Below are 19,035 nucleotides of genomic sequence, written 5' to 3'. Positions count from 1 at the left end.
TTGTCAGCACAGCCATTCTTGTTTTGACGCAATGAATGTAGATTTCAGATGAAAGTTTTTTTCACAACTTGACCCCAGTGTGTAGGATAGGGCCACATAAGGATATGTTTTTACTTGGGAATTTATGTGGAAAATGGTTTAAAATCATCTCAAGGGTCAAGATACATGTAAATGCAACTTATATGCTAGCATCCTCGAGATTTGTTCTTATCATAGTCCTAAGGAAAAGAGTGTTACAATAGCTCCACATTGGAATTCATCTTCTCAAGAACAGAAGGGCCAGAAGAATTAGGAAAATTAATATGCAAGCATCTCAGTTTCAGATACAAAAGAATTAAAATGCAAGCCCCAGGGTTTTAGGATGGGAGGATGGGACCAGATAACGGAATTAAAGGTAAATACATGTATGGGGGGAATTTAGGACCATGGTTATTCATTTTAATACACAAGAATCCTCAGATAGTGCAGATATATAGATATAGATATAGATATAGAAATATATATATATATATATATATATATATATATATATATATATATATATATATATATATTTAGGGGATGGTGTATGGGTGTGTGTATGTGTGTGTATATTCTGATTTGATGAGCATCAAATAATAAATTAAATGTATAATGATTTCGAATAAATTGATATTAAAATTCGAATGTTTTTTTGAATTATCAAACTGAAGTCCTTTCGAAAGAAATTGACATTCTTGTATCAAATGACACACTATTTTATTAACATTAGAAAAGCCTTAGCAATTAAACATTACACTGTAAGGCTTTGCAGTGTATAAATATACCTTCACTATGAAATTAAGAATTTGTATCTTGTAAATTTGATATTGATAACATGACGGATATCCCAGTAATGACAATTAAGGACAATTATTTTGATTGATCATTTAGCATATCACTGGTTGAAATTCGTTGCATATCTCAGGGTTGTAGTTGCTCAGATAAGGTCACGTTTCATCCATACAGCCCTTGCTTTGAAACAGAAGCGATTGGAAACAAGGTTTTAACTATTGTCATCAAATACATTTTACAAAGATGTCCTTTTTTCATTCTTTTTTACGTCAAGTGTCTTTGAAGAAAATCTACAGAAGGTCTCTACAAATCTGAATCGTCACCGATTGAGGACAAAGTTTAATGGAGAAAGGCAATAAGTAACGCAGATCCCTCAAATGCTCATCAAGCTGCTTGCAGACCGATTGAAGGACCCAAATAAAAAGGGGGTTCAAGAAAGAGAGAGAGAGATTCAATAAAGTACGTTCAGCCACATGAAATCTTGAGTTAACATCCAAGGATGAAATTATGTATAAACAGAAACAATGCTTGACACAAACATTACGTCCTTAGTTGTCTTCAGTCTACATTTTTAATCGTGAAGAGCCATGTTAGAGTTTAAGATATGCAGAACAAAATAGTGATGTTCAAAAAATTTCACACTGCAAATTTTCTGAAAGACTATGCTCATTACATTTTTAATATAAACGTGAGTAATTGTTTTTAAAAAAAAAAATAGCGAAAAAGCTCGTAAAAAAATAAAATACACTTACGTAACAAGAATTTAAGGTAGATTTCTGTTTCACAGCAGGTTAATCATCTAAATATTATCAGCCATGGTGGCCGACAGCTTTCCACGAATAATTATCAATAAAAAGTGTCAGTCCACACGTCCATTTAATCCTGCACTTATACACACAAAAGGCATACACCAACATTCCAAATGAATTGTAATCTCATAATACTGGGACAATCTTGTACACCCGTGTATACCCGCTGAAGGTAAAGCCATCCACCATTCGTCATCCATGCATGACCAATAAATTGTTCCGTTTTTCATTTTGATTGGTTCTCGCGAATATAGTAAAAATTATATCCACAAATGTGTATATTTAATGATAAATCTTGCTGTTGTGTTCGAACTACATTTTCAAACACAAGATTTTTTTTCTTGAATATTTGGACATCTACAATATTGACAGTAATGATTCTAACGTTATACACTTTGGTATTTAAGCGATATCTTTTTAAGTACAAAATGATATAAAAATGTTGGTACTGAAATTGTTGACAGACAATGACATTATCCAGATAACAGATCCCTACTTCAATTTAACAATTTACTAGCTACAAAACCGTGTGCTAATAATCGACTCCACATCCCATATTTGAAAGCAAGCGTGAGAAAGCTGTGTCTAACTAGATTTTGTTGCATCACGAATAAACGAAGAACAGTTTATGCATCAAACAAAGGAACTGTTAAATCAATGTGTTTAGATGCATGGAGGCTTACATCTCTAACGTAGGCAGAGAGCTGAATAATAGGGCACTACCAACAACATAAAAAATGAAACAAGAATGATAAGCAACATTACTTTACACTTTATGAAACTCTAAATAAATGATAAAGATTCACTGTGACTGATTTAAAGCTGAACACGAATCGTAAATAGGCATACGCCATATTAGTTTTACTACAGCACTGGGATATACCCTTCGCCTTCGTTACACCTGACTGCTTTCTTGCACGTGTACCTGCGTGGAATGGACGACACGTGTTCGTGCTGGTTATCTTACATTACCTTTGTTTAAATTTTATTGCAGTGTATGTATATTTGTGTTTGTTTACTGCACTGACCTGTGCAACTGTGTAAGTTTCTTTGGTTTCTTCTATTCTGCCGTGGAAGAATCAGACAGTTTCTTTAGTCGTTACCGAGTGTTTTACATAGCTATGTAGCATAAGTCCATCTACACAGGTGACAACTGATTACACTGAACAGTGACTAAGTGAACGGCTTATATAGGGGCCCTCACAGGGATTTATCAGCCTATTTTGGGAAATGCCATTTTTGGGGAATTGGGAAAAAATTATCGGCTTTTTGATGAAATTGGGAAAAATTAAAAATCTTGCTTAATTCATGTATTCAGGTGTAATTCATTTAATATTTCAGCATGAACTCTAATTTGGGCAACCAAACAGACAATTATATATGATCCAACTTCATACAAGATCAATTATGAATAACAGACTAATAAAAGTAAAATTGACTTCAATGAGTATTAAGTGTTTATACAACTTAGGGTAGTACATGTGTGTATGAGATTCCAATTTAGGTCATTACAGAATCTGTTTCTGGAAAATAGAAACCTTCTGCAAGTATATATTTTCTCAAAGTCCTCTTTAATATGTATTAATGCATTGAAAATATATTTTTCTATTTGAAGTAATGCCTACAGTCCTTACCATTTACTCGTAGATCAATTGAGTATGTAGAAATAACTTAATAAATCTATATAATTACACAATATCACGATTTTTAGAAAAACGGAGGAAATTCGGATTAAAAGTTGGCGATGTTTTTACAGTGTTTTTAAACGTGTTATGACTGTAGCTTTGCTAAATGACTTAAATAAATGAAAATTACAATCTGACAATTTTCCTTGTGTTTTTCCAAGATAATTAAATATAAAAGCATTGTTCACCAATTGGGAAAAAATACTGCCAAATTGGGAAAAACTGAACTCATTTTCAATTGGGAATGGGGCCGAATTTCGGCCCCCGAGAAGGTACTGATAAATCCCTGCCTCAAATATAACGACTGAATAAAAGAATATGGCGGACAAATTCCTTTTATGAATCGTATGTTTAATGGACTTTTGAGCTCGAATACTGTTCGTTGTCTCCACATATTTCAATTCAGCTTTTAGTTGCAGAATACGATTTAATTCTTAATATCCTTATATCAATATATCGTGAGAATGAAAATATCAATTTGTACTTTATTTATTTTTCAAAGCAAAGGATTCCAATGTTGAATGAAAATTCCTAAAAAAGAACGAAAGTTTTTATTAATCTTTAAATCTTTTGTGCACGTGACTTCTATAAATGTTCTAAATTAGAAGCCACTTTCGCTTCATAATTATAATCATCTTCGATTGCAGAAATTTTGTTCTGAATTTTTGTTTAATATGAGCATCTCTTTAATCATAGGCTAAACAGTGGCACGAATTCTGAGATATCAAATATCTTTTTTTTAAAAAATCAGCGAATTACAAAAAAGTGTTTATATTTCTCTAAAAATAGCCAACGTATTACTATGAGTGTATCATCAAATTTAAAAGACGTACCTTTTAAAATTTTCTTTGGATCATTTAACTATAGGTTTTATCCTCTAAAATACGATAAGGACTTGTTTACTGAACAAATTCAGCTATGTAAACTGAAAAAACTAAGCATGAAATCGTTACATTTATCTTTAACATTAGTTGTTTTTTTTTTAATCTTAAACTGAAATTGTATTACAGTGTACATACACTAACACATAAATAAATTTAATCTTTTTTTTTTTTTTTTTTATAAAACCGCAATGTAATTTACTCCTATATAAGAGTATAAGATAAAATGTTTTTAGCTCAGACTATTCACCCAGGACGAATTGCTACTACATGTATTCACATTCAGTCTTGACAATGTCTTCAAAGTTTGTTATTTGCAAACTGGTGCAAATCGTCTTTTTAACCTTTATTAAAATTATTATCATCCACTGATATTGCAATGAACACGGAAGTTAATGAAATTAATTTACATTGATTTCTATTACCAAACTCAAATATTATCCATTGACATTTTTGTCTTTTGTGTAATGTTATTTTAATTCAAGAATATATTGTTTAATCTGCAGTTGTTATAGTTCATGGTGAATAAATTATTAAACTTATTATATATGTATGTTTATAATTTGATAAATCAGGATTATTTTCGGTATAGTAAAACAATTATTAAAATGCCGACATGTTATTTTTTCAGCCCATGTAATTACTATGTAAGAATTGTTGCTCAAGGATTTATCTAGCTGCAGAACTGAAGCGTTATGGTTTTATATTTTAGTCTTTGATCATAATGCTACAGATCCCGAAAAGCAAATATGGCGCAATTTACGGTGCAAGATGTTCTGCGCACAGTTTGGGAGAATTTCTCCATTTTCCAGCAGTGGTATATTGACTACCTTTCACTCCCGAATTTTAAACATATTCTTTAACCAACCTAATCCTCTATAGTCGTCTCTACAGACTATTAAACTCGCTTGTTTTGAATTTTTTTTTTTTTTTTTTTTTTTTTTTTTTTTTTTTTTTTTTTTTTTTCCTGTCGTATGGTAGAAAATCCAAAACAAGCGAGTTTATTTAAGATGCATTGTTACAACGTTCATGAATGGCAAGTGCTGAAGTTTGTAATTAATAGTATAAAATCCATTGAAATGAAGAATTGAAACTTAAATCGTTTGATAATATGTTTAAGAATTTTGGCATTCTGGAGCTTCGTTTTCCAATTACGTGTCTAGAACGCCAAAATCAGACCACACGCCTTTTTGGTAAATTATTTAAGATTTCCTCGAGAGCCTGTATATAAAAGGGCACGGCTTAACATTAATTCAAGAATACCAAAGAGTTTGCGGGTACATGTGCGCTGACATTTTCTTTTAAAATTAAGTGTATCTGTATTATCCATTCAATCTTTATGTTCGAAAAGAACAGTTAATCTTAAAGAAATTTAGTTAAAACACTCTTTTTTATATTTTTTCTTACCTTTTTAAATATGTTTTCTCAAAATTATTTTTACCATGAATAAAAAAGATACGAATTGCAGCACATTTTTCTTTTAAAAATGTTCTGATTAAAAATGAATATTCAAGAACGTGTTCAAGTTGTGAAAATAAGAAGAAGTCTCGCATATATTCTATATATGATAATAGGAGATTTTAGGGAGAAAACACGTTTGAAATTGCACTTTGCCAATTACAGTTTTTAGTCAAGCATTACCTTGTGACCTACTTCAACTGTTTCCTTAGTTCTGCAACTATACATGTAATTGACACTTATCTATGGTATTGGTCGCCGCATTTTTACATGTTCCGGTGCATTACACGTAGCACTCTCAATCTTAATTCTAGACAAAAATCGCAAAGTAAAAACAACTTTCTTTCACTAATTAACTTTTTCCAGGTATGAGTGAGTACATTACTAATTAAAAATTGTTAATTACATGTAGTGTAAGACACACCAGTGTTGTTTACTATCATATGCAGTAACAATGCTGAAACATACCAACACAAATGTTCCTTGCCTGAGTAGGTCTGTATAAGTTTAGTCTGCATCATGCATGTAAATTACGTTGACAATACAGAACCTAGCATATCCCAAATGAAAATACTGTGAAGGATATCTCTTAATACCATAAGTACTGCCGGATTATATGCCAAGTAGAATGGGGAAAAATTACGAAGTTCAATAACTGAAAGAATCAGCACGTATGCATAGACTGCAGAAACAGATTACTAACAACAGCATAAAAATGAACCTCGCAAGAAGGATCATGCAACATTTATTAACACACCAATAAATTCTGGTGATAAGGACTGTGTTACAGAGACTATTTCTTCTTTACTGCCACCACCACCGGCTCATGTTGCAGAATAAGACTTTAATTCCCTTGAATCAAATACATCCCGAGAAAAAACATTTCAGAAGGGGAAAAACCTCGTCTTTATTTATTGTTTACTTATTTTTCAAAGCAAAGGGACCGTAACTTAGTCGGTAGAGCGCTTCAACCCAAACGTAAGAATTGTTGCTCAAGGGTTCATCTTAAAACAATTAAAACGTGCCCGCACGAAGGCCGTTTTATTAAACGCATGAAGGACGTTTTATTAAATTTTTGAGTGGGTCAGAGCCATAAGTAAACTGCGAATATAAAAACAATTAAGAAGAAGCCTAACATTTCAGAGATAGTTTTCTTCTTTTCATAAATCCCTTCAAAAATACAAAATCTTATATCCGTTCTAAGAGAAATACATGTACATGTACATATTTATCCATTAGATTTTTAAAAAAAAAAAAGATTAAAATGCATGAAAGGCGGTCGTCGAAGCTTGTAATGAATATTTTAGAATCCATTTAAGAATCCAAACAATGTAAATAAGTTTTACAATTAAATAGTTCGAGAATTTGCTTTGGAAATTTGGCAATTTTAAAGCTCGTTTCCCTGTGACATGTCAAGAACGCCAAAATCAGACCACCTGCCTTTTTTCGTAAATTATTTTATTAGCTTCCCTCGAAAACCTGTATATAAAAGGGCACGGCTTAAAATTAATTCATTGATTAGGAATACGGAAAATTAGAATTTAGTAATATGTGGGTACATGTATGTTGACCTTTTTTTAATATAAATTTAGGCTATGTAAATTATCCATTTAATCTTTATTTCGGAATAGAAGAGTTAATTTGAGAGAAATAATTTGTTTACTCATATATTTATTTACTTTTTAAAAATGGCTTTTTTTTTTTAAATTTACGATGAATAAAGATAGGGATGGAAAACACCTTTTCTTAAAAAAAAGTGTGCTTATTAAAGACGAATACTCACGAATATGGTCAATTTGTGAAGTTAACAAATACTCCCTCATATATTCTATTTGTGATAATAGGAGATTTTAGGGGATAAAAACATGTTGTTTGAAATTGCAATTTAAAACTGCACATTACAGTTTTTCTAGTCAACCGTTAACTTGTTAATAATATCTACTGAAAGACTCAAAACTGTTGTTTACTATCAAATGCCTTAACAATGCTTAAAAATACCAATACAAATATTCCTCGCCTAAGTAGGTCTGTAAATGATTAGTGTGGATCATGCATGTAGATTACTTTACAAAAACTAGTATATCCGAAAAAAAATATGCTGCGAAGTACACATGTCTCTACATGGCCTTCTAATTATCATAACTACTGCCGGATTCTATGCCAAGTACAATTAAAAAAAAATGACAAAGTTCAACAATTAAAAGAATCAGCACGTACTGTATGCATAAACTTCAGAAACGAAGGACAAAAATTGGATGAAAATGCTTAATTAAGGGCGCATTTTTGGTCCAATCTCTCAATCTTTTATGACTTCTATAAAACTAGTAAAGCCTTTCATCGGAGACTCCAATGCCAGTTCATAATTACAAATAATTATAAGTAATTTTGAAATACAAATTTTCAAATTTCTTTTTCAAATATGAGATTTTCGTTTATTATAAGTTTAAAAGCAACCGTGACTTTGGGGTAATGTATGTAATGCACAAAAACAACAAAATTCTATGGGTTATAAAATACATGTAGACCGTGCCTTTATGAGGGTTTTTGATTAGTGCGTCAGAATCGTGAGTAATGTACGAATATATAACAATAAGTAAGTCTAACATTACGAAGTTTACTTTTTAATGACATTAATCCTTAAAACAATTTACCATTTCTTTTTTCACTATAACTAACTTATTAATTTATTGGATCTTTAATACAAAAAAAAATAAAAGATTAAGATGCATGAATAGGCGAGCACCAAAACTCGCATTTAAAGGACTTTAAAATGTATTGAAGAATTAAAACGATACCACAATTAAATCGTCCAGAATTTGTTTGGGAAGAAGTTTTCCCTGTGACTTTGATTTTCTACTGCCAAGGACGCCAAATTCACACAACCCGCTTTTTTTTTTTTTTTTTTTTTTTTTTTTTTTTTGGCTATGTGAATTATCCATTTTATCTTTATTTGCGAATAGAAGAGTTAATTTGAGAGAAATGATTTGTTTACTTGTATATTTATTTACTTTTTAAAAATGGCTTTTTTTTTATTTACGATGAATATAGATAGGGATGGAAAACACCTTTTCTTAAAAAAAAGTGCTTATTAAAGACGAATACTCACGAATGTGGTCAATTTGTGAAGTTAACAAATACTCCCTCATATATTCCATTTGTGATAATAGGAGATTTTAGGGGATAAAAACATGTTGTTTGAAATTGCAATTTAAACTGCACATTACAGTTTTCTAGTCAACCGTTAACTTGTAACCTAATTCAACTGTTTCTTAAGTTCTGCAACTTTGACACTTATATATGGTGTCTGTTGTGGGTTTTTTTTTAATAATGCTCCGGTGCGTTACACATAGCACTCTCAATATTATTCCTAGACAAAACTCGCAAAATGTAAACAATTGTATTTCTCTAACTTACTTTTCTCACTGAGTACATGACTAATTAAAAATTGTTAACAAAATCTCCTGAAAGACGAAATACTGTTGTGGACGAATTCAAAAAAATGACCAAACGCATATTTATCAACCCACACTAAAAATACAGGCAATGAAAATAGATTTCTATGTCTCAGCATATGTCTTTAGATAGTGTCTAAATACCTGCCAAATATCTCGTTGATATCTTAATTAACACAAGAGGCCCATGGGCCACATCGCTCACCTGAGCACATTAGCTAGACACAAATCAGATCAGTATTGAAAAGATTACTGGGGGTTGGGGGGGGGGGTTGAATTTTAAACTACCTGGTGATGCTTCCATGTCAATATAACAAATGGCTTTGTTGGACTTGAGAAGATTTTAAAAAAAAAATTTCCCATACATTCCTTTGTAAAATTTTGATCCCCCATTGTGGCTCCTCCCTATCCCAGAGGTCATCATTTGAACAAACTTGAATCTACACTACCCGAGGATGCTTCCATATCAATATAACTAAACATAGCTTTTCTGTTCTTGAGAAGAAATATTTTTTCTATGTGTTCTTATGTAAAATTTTCGATCCCCACTGGGCCCCACCCTACCCCTGGGGGTTATCATTTGAAAAAAAAAATGAATTTACACTACCTGAGGATGCTTCCATATCAAAATGACTAAACATGATTTTCATTTCTTGAGAAGATATTTTCCAATATGTTCCTATATAAAAAAAATTTGATCCTCCATTGTGGCCCATCCCTATCCCCGGGGGTCATCATTTTAACAATCTTGAATCTACACTACCTGAGGATGCTTCCATATCAAAATGACTAATCATGGCTTTACAGTTCTTCATCAGAAGATACCTTCCTATATATTTCTATTTCAGACATTGACCCTCCATTGTGGCCCCGCCCTACCCCAGGAGGTCATGATTTGAACAAACTTAAATCTACACTACCTGAGGATACTTCCACATAAATATGATCTATCAGGGCTTTGCTGTTCCTGAGAAGAAGATTTTTAAAGATTTTTCCTATATATTTCTATGTAAAACTTTGATCCTCCATTGTGGAACCGCCCTATTCCCCGGGGTCATGATTTGAACAAACTTGAATCTACACTACCTGAGGATGCTTCCATATAAATATGACTCATCATGGCTTTGCTGTTCTTGAGAAGAAGATTTTTAAAGGTTTTTCCTATATATTTCTATGTAAAACTTTGATCCTCCATTGTGGACCCGCTCTACCCCCGAGGGTCATGATTTGAACAAACTTGAATCTACACTACCTGAGGATGCTTCCATATAAATATGACCAGTTAGGGCTTTGCTGTTCTAGAGAAGAAGATTTTTAAAGGTTTTTCCTATATATTTCTATGTAAAACTTTGATCCTCCATTGTGGACCCGCCCTATTCCCCGGGGTCATGATTTGAACAAACTTGAATCTACACTACCTGAGGATGCTTCCATATAAATATGACTCATCATGGCTTTGGTGTTCTTGAGAAGAAGATTTTTAAAGGTTTTTCCTATATATTTCTATGTTAAACTTAGATCCTCCATTGTGGCCCCGCTCTACCCCCGAGGGTCATGATTTGAACAAACTTGAATCTACACTACCTGAGGATGCTTCCATATAAATATGACCAATTAGGGTTTTGCTGTTCTTGAGAAGATTTTTAAAGGTTTTTCCTATATATTTCTATGTAAAACTTTGATCCTCCATTGTGGGGGCGCCCCGCCCTACCCCCGGGGGTCATGATTTGAACAAACTTGAATCTACACTACCTGAGGATGCTTCCATATAAATATGACTCATCATGGCTTTGCTGTTCTTGAGAAAAAGATTTTTAAAGGTTTTTCCTATATATTTCTATGTAAAACTTAGATCCTCCATTGTGGTCCCGCCCTACCCCCGGGGGTCATGATTTGAACAAACTTGAATCTACACTACCTGAGGATGTTTCCATATAAATATGACTCATCATGGCTTTGCTGTTCTTGAGAAAAAGATTTTTAAAGGTTTTTCCTATATATTTCTATGTTAAACTTAGATCCTCCATTGTGGCCCCGCCTTATCCCCGGGGGTCATGATTTGAACAAACTTGAATCTACACTACCTGAGGATGCTTCCATATAAATATGACTCATCATGGCTTTGCTGTTCTTGAGAAAAAGATTTTTAAAGGTTTTTCCTATATATTTCTATGTTAAACTTAGATCCTCCATTGTGGCCCCGCCCTACCCCCGGGGGTCATGATTTGGAAAAATTTGAATCTCCACTACCTGAGGATGCTTCCATATAAATATTACCAATTAGGGCTTTGCTGTTCTTGAGAAGAGGATTTTTAAAGGTTTTTCCTATATATTTCTATGTAAAACTTTGATCCTCCATTCTGGCCCCGCCCTACCCCCGGGGGTCATGATTTGAAAAAATTGAATCTACACTACCTGAGGATGCTTCCACATGAGTTTCAATTTCCCTGGCATTGTAGTTCTTGAGAAGAAGATTTTTAAAAGATGCTCCTAATTTTTCACTAATTCTTTATTATCTCCCCTTGAAAGATGGCGTGACCCTTCATTTGAACAAACTTGAATCCCCTTCACCCAAGGATACTCTGTGCCAAGTTTGGTTGAAAATGGCCCAGTAGTTCTGGAGAAAAAGTTGAAATTGTGAAAAGTTTACGCAAACGACAACGACGACAACGCCAACGACGACAGACAACGGACAAATTTTGATCAGAAAAGCTCACTTGAGCCTTTGGCTCAGGTGAGCTAAAAAAAGTTATGCCCAAAAATGATGCTAAAATTGTCAGGAGTGCAACACCTTTTTGTGACATTTTGAAATTTCAATATTTTTTGGAGATCTGTGAAATAAATAATAATGCTTTATGTTGAAAATAAAGACTTTCCTGATAATATTCAAAGTATTGAGCTTTAAATGTGGACTGTAGTAACTTTTGTTTAATCAAGTTGTGGTCATGGCTGATGTTTAAAAAAAATGTTATACCATGTCAGGAGTGCAACAGAAAAAATGTAGTGTTGCCAAAAAAACATCAATTTTAAAATTCTGAAAGAAAATTGAGACAAAAAAGAATTTTCAAAGTGTAAAACAATAACTGATATACATTTTAAAACTTATAAATCACAAGCAGCATTAATGAGAATCAAGCATATGTGCATACCCAATAATGTCAGGAGTGCAACATTTGATTTTCCTCCTAAGCATGAAAAACTATTATCATTATATGATTTTCTGATTTTTATTTTGGAAAATAAAGACACAAAGAACATTTTTACCAAATAGATTTATCAATTACAGGGTCTGTCTGTGCTTCAGATCTATATTTCTATGGTCAGGAGTGCAACACACTTTTTTTAAAAATTCAAGTTGTGTGACAAAAACACTTCTATTCAAGCTTAGAAGTATTCATTAATTAATAATGATCTTTTTGTATAATTTAATACTAAATTATTGACAGTTTTATTAAAATCCTTCCTTTTTCAATTTTATCAATTCAGATGTGTTGTATCTTTTTGTGATTTTTTTAATGAACGTTGAAAATAAACACACTAAAAAATTGTCATAAAATTCAAGTAACTCCTCCTCAACTTCACTGAAACAACAGAACAAGTTCTTATGTAATTTTCACTTCACAATTCTACTTTAAAGGCCCCTATGCTTTTGGTCAGGAGTGCAACAAATATGTTAGAATTATAAATCATCCTATAAGAATAAAAACTAGAAACTCATTGCGAGCAATGAGAGGTCTTCCGTCCGATTCTGAAAATAAAAACGAAAATTCAAGCTGAAAAAGTGATAAAAGAAATTCAGACACTCTGGAGATTTAACCCTAATCGTCAGCGTGAAAATCCATCGTGCTAACCATTAACCATTCACTTTTTTACATCACCTCCTTTCACGACCGGAAGTAACGGCGATGCAAGATTTTCTCACGATTCAAATAAACTGATGACTGAATATCAGACCTGAAAGTTTTAGTCCTCAGTCGTTTACTGTTGCCGAACAATATTGTGGGACTAAATTCTAATTTTGAGAACAGGTAAACACACAACCGGAAGTGAATTTTATAAAAATCTCTGACTTTTCTCTAGACATTTGCAGTATCTACAACATGCATAAAATCATTTCAGGTACTTCATCGATAAGCGATATTTATGAGAAAATTAAATATAAGAATAACGTAGTTTATCTCCTAAAACCGGAAGTGGACGTTTTTGTTTCCGGTGGAATCTAACATATTTCAAAACAGCAAAAGAGATGCAATAAAGTCATGTAAGTTTTAATTTAAAAAAAGAAAAGTTAAAATTTTTGATTTCTTTGATCACTTCCTGTGACAAGCGGAAGTGATCACTGACGCGTTTAATCCAAATGGTTCCACCTACCCCTAAGCGTCCATTACTCTTAAAATTTTGGTGTTTTAATCTTTTACATGTACCTGTTTTTGAGATCTCGCTCAGACAACTCATTTTGAGGACAGGAAAACACGCAACCGGAAGTGAATTTTTGAAAAAAATATTTAAGGTTACTCTAGACATTTGCACTCTAAATAGAACATTTAAAATTCATTTCAAATACTTTATCTATAAAGAATATTTACGGGAAATTAAAAAACTCAAATTATTTAGTTTTTCTCTTCTAACCGGAAGTTGTCGTATTTGTTTCCGGTGGGACGAACATCTTTCGAATCTGCGGAAAGGATGTAATAAAGTGATGCAATTTTAAATTAAAAAAAGAAAAGTTGAAATTTTCCTTTTCTTTGATCTCTTCCTGTGACGACCGGAAATGACGACTGACGCTCTCAACCCAAACGGTTTTGCCTACAGCGTAAGGTCTGTTGCTCATAAAAGTTTGGTGTCATAATCTCTTACCGTTTCCGAGATCTTGCACACACAACTTCTCATTTTGAGGACAGGAAAACACGCGACCGGAAGTGAATTTTACAAACATATTTGACGTTACTCTAGACATTTTTAGTCTGAATAACATATTCAAAATTCATTTCAAATACTTTATCTACAAAAGATATTATTGGGAAAGAAAAATACTCAAATTATGTAGTTTTTCTCTTATAACCGGAAGTTGACATTTTTGTTTCCGGTGGGACCAACATATTTCGAAACTACAAAAGAGATCCAATAATGTGATGTAAGTATTGATTTAAAAAAGGAAAGTTGAAATTTTACGATTTCTTTGATCACTTCCATAAGCGACCGGAAGTGCCGACGACGAACGAAAAGTAGCGACCCGGCTAGTACCTATCACGAACTATAATCCCTGAAAGTTTGACATTGATATCTCTTGTCGTTCTCGAGATTATCCGCGGACAAAATGTCATTTTGAAATCAGAAAATGGTCTGTAACTTGGCACCAGAAGGGAATTTTCAAATTTTCTCTCAGATAGATCAAGTTCATGTTACAACACACTTTTCCTGAAAATTTCATGTAAATCCATCCAATAGTCTTCGAGAAATCGCGTGCACAAAATTAGAAAGTCAAAAAAATAAGAATTACTAGATGAGATCTCGTTGCGAGCAACGAGTGGGTCTTCCGTCCGATTTTTGATAAGATGAGATAAGAGTTTGACTGAGATTTTCGTTCAAATATAATGATATAAATAAATTGTTAAGACGAACAATTTTGCTTTAGTAATGTTTAACAAAATATTGATCATCAAAGGGTTATAGATAAAAGATTTTCGGCCCTTCTTGGCCCCTAATCTGAGAGGCCAGCCATTTTTGATATCATCTTAAAGCTCTCATGATTTTGAACACTTTTTGTTAAACAACTATTCAGAAATTCTTTTTTGTTTTCGGGATATATGCAAAAGAAATATTAAGGGCCGGCCCTTCAAGTCCTAAATGGGGACGTCTAGCAAAAATTGAAAGAGTGCATATTGTTCAGAGTATTATTTTGAACGTCTTTTGTTCAATACTGTTTATCAAAATATTCTTCCTTTTCGAGATATATTGCGCCAAAGATTATGCAATCTGGCCCCCTAAAGATCATAATGCGTAACATATTATATCAACATCATGTTATTTAGATAAAGTGTGTGAAGAAGAACTATTTCGCTTCAGTAATATATTAGAAAATATTGATCATTAAAATGTTATTGATTGTATACTTTCGGCCCCTCTCGGCCCCTTATTTAAGGGTCAGACCCTTTTCCTTGATAACACCTTAAAGCTCTCATGATTTTGAACACTTTTTGTTCAAAAACTATTCAAAAATTCTTTTTCGTTTCCAAAATATATGCGAAGAATATATTTAGGGGCCAGCCCTTCAACTCCTTAAAGGGGACTTTTAGCAAAAATCAAAAGGTTGCATATTGTTAAGAACATTATTTTGAACATCTTTTGTTCAATATTGCTTATTAAAATATTTCCCACTTTTTGAGATATAGAGCGTCAAAGATTTAACATTCTGGCTCCTTATGGCCCCTTATAATGGAACATATGATGTGAATATCATAATATATAGTTTTAAATTGTTGAGATAAACATTTTTGCTTCAGTAATACATTACAAAATGTTGGTCGTCAAGGAGTAATTGTTCAAAGACTTTCGGCCCCTCTCAGCCCCTATTTTGAGGATCCAGTCCTTTTTCTTCATATCACTTTAAAGCTCTCATGATTTTGAACACTTTTTGTTCAACAACTAGTCAGAAATTCTTTTTCGTTTCTGAGATATTTGCAAAAGAAGTATTTAGGGGCCGGCCCTTCAACTCCTTAATGGGGACGTTTAGCTAAAAATGAAAGGTTGCATATTGTTGAGAACATTATTTTGAACATCTTTTGTTCAATATTGCTTATTAAAATATTTCCCACTTTTGAGATATAGAGCGTCAAAGATTTAGTATTCTGGCCCCTTTTGGCCCCTAATAATGTAACATATGATGTGAATATCATAATTTATAGTTGTAAATTGTAGAGATAAACATTTTTGCCTCAGTAATGCATTACAAAATATTGATCGTTAAAGAGTTATTGTTCAAAGACTTTCGGCCCCTCTCAGCCCCTATTTTGAGGATCCAGCCCCTTTTTCTTCATATCACTTTAAAGCCCTCATGATTTTAAACACTTTTTGTTCAACAACTAGTCAGAAATTCTTTTTCGTTTCTGAGATATTTGCAAAAGAAGTATTTAGGGGCCGGCCTTTCAACTCCTTAATGGGGACGTTTAGCGAAAAATGAAAGGTTGCATCTTGTTGAGAACATTATTTTGAACATCTTTTGTTCAATATTGCTTATCAAAATATTTCCCACTTTTAAGATATAGAGCGTCAAAGATTTAGCATTCTAGCCCCTTATGGCCCCTAATTATGTAACATATAATGTGAATATCACAATATATAGTTGTAAATTGTTGAGATAAACATTTTTGCTTCAGTAATGCATTACAAAATATTGATCGTTAAAGAGTTATTGATGAAAAACTTTCGGCCCTTCTCAGCCCCTAAAGTGATGAGTCAGCCCTTTTTCTTTGATATCATATAAAAGATCTCGTAATTTTACACAATTTCTGTTCAATATGTTTTAACAAAATACTCATAGTTAAAAAGATATCGTAAGAAATGTCTCTAAAATTCACTCATGATTCGTGTCCTAAATTTCGACCCCTACCGAGCTTCCATACTAGGCACTTCCGGAAAATTTGAAAACACAGGTGATCAATGGCAACATGTCCTCTATCATCGCTGAAAATTTCAGCACTCTAGCTTTAATCGTTTTTGAGTTCCATTGCAGACAAAGAGGTCCTCTGAATTTTAATTAAAGGGCGATAACTTCCGACCGGAAGTGAATTTCAAAAAAAATGAGAAAAACGTATAAGGTTCAGTCAAAGATACATCTTCCCTGAAATTTTCAAGTAAATCGATCGAGCCAACTCCGAGAAATCTTCTGCACAAAAATTGTAAAGAAAAAAAAGAATAATAACTAGATGCGATCTCGTTGCGAGCAACGAGTGGGTCTTCCGTCCGATTTTTGATAAGATGAGATAAGAATTTGACTGGGATTTTTGTTCAAATATAATAATATAAATAAATTGTTAAGACGAACAATTTTGCTTTAATAATGTTTACCAAAATATTGATCATTAAATTGTTATAGATTAAAGACTTTCAGCCGTTCTTGGCCCCTAATGTGAGAGGTCAGCCCCTTTTTCTTGATATCATCTTAAAGCTCTCATGATTTTGAACACTTTTTGTTCAACAACTATTCAGAAATTCTTTTTTGTTTTCGGGATATATGAAAAAGAAATATTAAGGGCCGGCCCTTCAAGTCCTAAATGGGGACGTCTAGCAAAAATTCAAAGAGTGCATATTGTTCAGAATATTATTTGAACGTCTTCTGTTCAATACTGTTTATCAGAATATCCTTCCTTTTCAAGACATATTGCGCCAAGGATTATGCAATTTGGCCCCCTAAAGACCCCTTTTTTCGTAACATATGATATCAACATCATGTTATTTAGATGAAGTGTGTGAAGAAGAACTATTTCGCTTCAGTAATATATTACAAAATATTGATCATTAAAGAGTTATTGATTGTATACTTTCGGCGCCTCTCGGCCCCTTATTTAAGGGGTCAGACCCTTTTCCTTGATATTACCTTAAAGCTCTTATGATTTTTTACACTTTTTGTTCAACAACTAGTCAGAAATTCTTTTTCATTTCTGAGATATTCGCAAAAGAAGTATTTAGGGGCCGGCCCTTCAACTCCTTAATGGGGACGTTTAGCAAAAAATGAAAGGTTGCATCTTGTTTAGAACATTATTTTGGACATCTTTTGTTCAATATTGCTTATCAAAATATTTCCCACTTTTGAGATATAAAGCGTCAAAGATTTAGCATTCTGGCCCCTTATGGCCCCTAATTATGTAACATTTGATGTAAATATCATAATATATAGTCGTACATTGTTGAGATACACATTTTTGCTTCAGTAATGCATTACAAAATATTGATCGTTAAAGAGTTATTGTTCAAAGACTTTCGGCCCCTCTCAGCCCCTATTGTGAGGGTCCAGCCCCTTTTTCTTCATATCACTTTAAAGCTCTCATGATTTTGAACACTTTTTGTTCAACAACTAGTCAGAAATTCTTTTTCGTTTCTGAGATATTTGCAAAAGAAGTATTTAGGGGCCGGCCCTTCAACTCCTTAATGGGGACGTTTAGCAAAAAATGAAAGGTTGCATCTTGTTTAGAACATTATTTTGGACATCTTTTGTTCAATATTGCTTATCAAAATATTTCCCACTTTTGAGATATGAAGCGTCAAAGATTTAGCATTCTGGCCCCTTATGGCCCCTAATTATGTAACATTTGATGTAAACATCATAATATATAGTCGTACATTGTTGAGATACACATTTTTGCTTCAGTAATGCATTACAAAATATTGATCGTTAAAGAGTTATTGTTCAAAGACTTTCGGCCCCTCTCAGCCCCTATTGTGAGGATCCAGCCCCTTTTTCTTCATATCACTTTAAAGCTCTCATGATTTTGAACACTTTTTGTTCAACAACTAGTCAGAAATTCTTTTTCGTTTCTGAGATATTTGCAAAAGAAGTATTTAGGGGCCGGCCCTTCAACTCCTTAATGGGGACGTTTAGCAAAAAATGAAAGGTTGCATCTTGTTAAGAACATTATTTTGGACATCTTTTGTTCAATATTGCTTATCAAAATATTTCCCACTTTTGAGATATGAAGCGTCAAAGATTTAGCATTCTGGCCCCTTATGGCCCCTAATTATGTAACATATGATGTGAATATCACAATATATAGTCGTACATTGTTGAGATAAACATTTTTGCTTCAGTAATGCATTACAAAATATTGATCGTTAAAGAGTTATAGATTAAAGACTTTCGGCCCTTCTCAGCCCCTAACGTGATGAGTCAGCCCTTTTTCTTTGATATCATATAAAAGATCTTGTAATTCTACACAATTTC

General features: G+C 32.9%; 2 protein-coding genes across 3 annotated transcripts in view; one reads left to right on the top strand and one right to left on the bottom strand.

Moving 5' to 3' along the window:
- LOC133190369 (RNA binding protein fox-1 homolog 2-like) overlaps window positions 1-19,035 on the top strand; it is a 443,535-nt gene that overhangs the window by 129,693 nt on the left and 294,807 nt on the right. The window lies entirely within an intron of this gene.
- Window positions 1-19,035, bottom strand: part of LOC133190374 (galactoside alpha-(1,2)-fucosyltransferase 2-like) — a 52,481-nt gene that overhangs the window by 16,610 nt on the left and 16,836 nt on the right. The window contains exon 1 of one of the 2 annotated variants that reach the window (XM_061325977.1): window positions 1,566-1,746. The exons of the other annotated variant lie outside the window; for it this stretch is intronic. The gene's annotated coding sequence lies outside the window, so the exon portion shown is untranslated. Of the gene's footprint in view, window positions 1-1,565; window positions 1,747-19,035 lie in introns of those variants that run through there. 2 annotated transcript variants of the gene reach the window in all.

This window comes from Saccostrea echinata, unplaced genomic scaffold (genome assembly GCF_033153115.1).
Source record: "Saccostrea echinata isolate AGI-Se365-2 ecotype Australia unplaced genomic scaffold, CSIRO_AGI_Sech_v1 ptg000022l, whole genome shotgun sequence".
Taxonomy (NCBI): domain Eukaryota; kingdom Metazoa; phylum Mollusca; class Bivalvia; order Ostreida; family Ostreidae; genus Saccostrea; species Saccostrea echinata.
The sequence above is the reverse complement of the archived record's forward strand: the minus strand, read 5'-3'. Positions and strand labels throughout refer to the sequence as shown.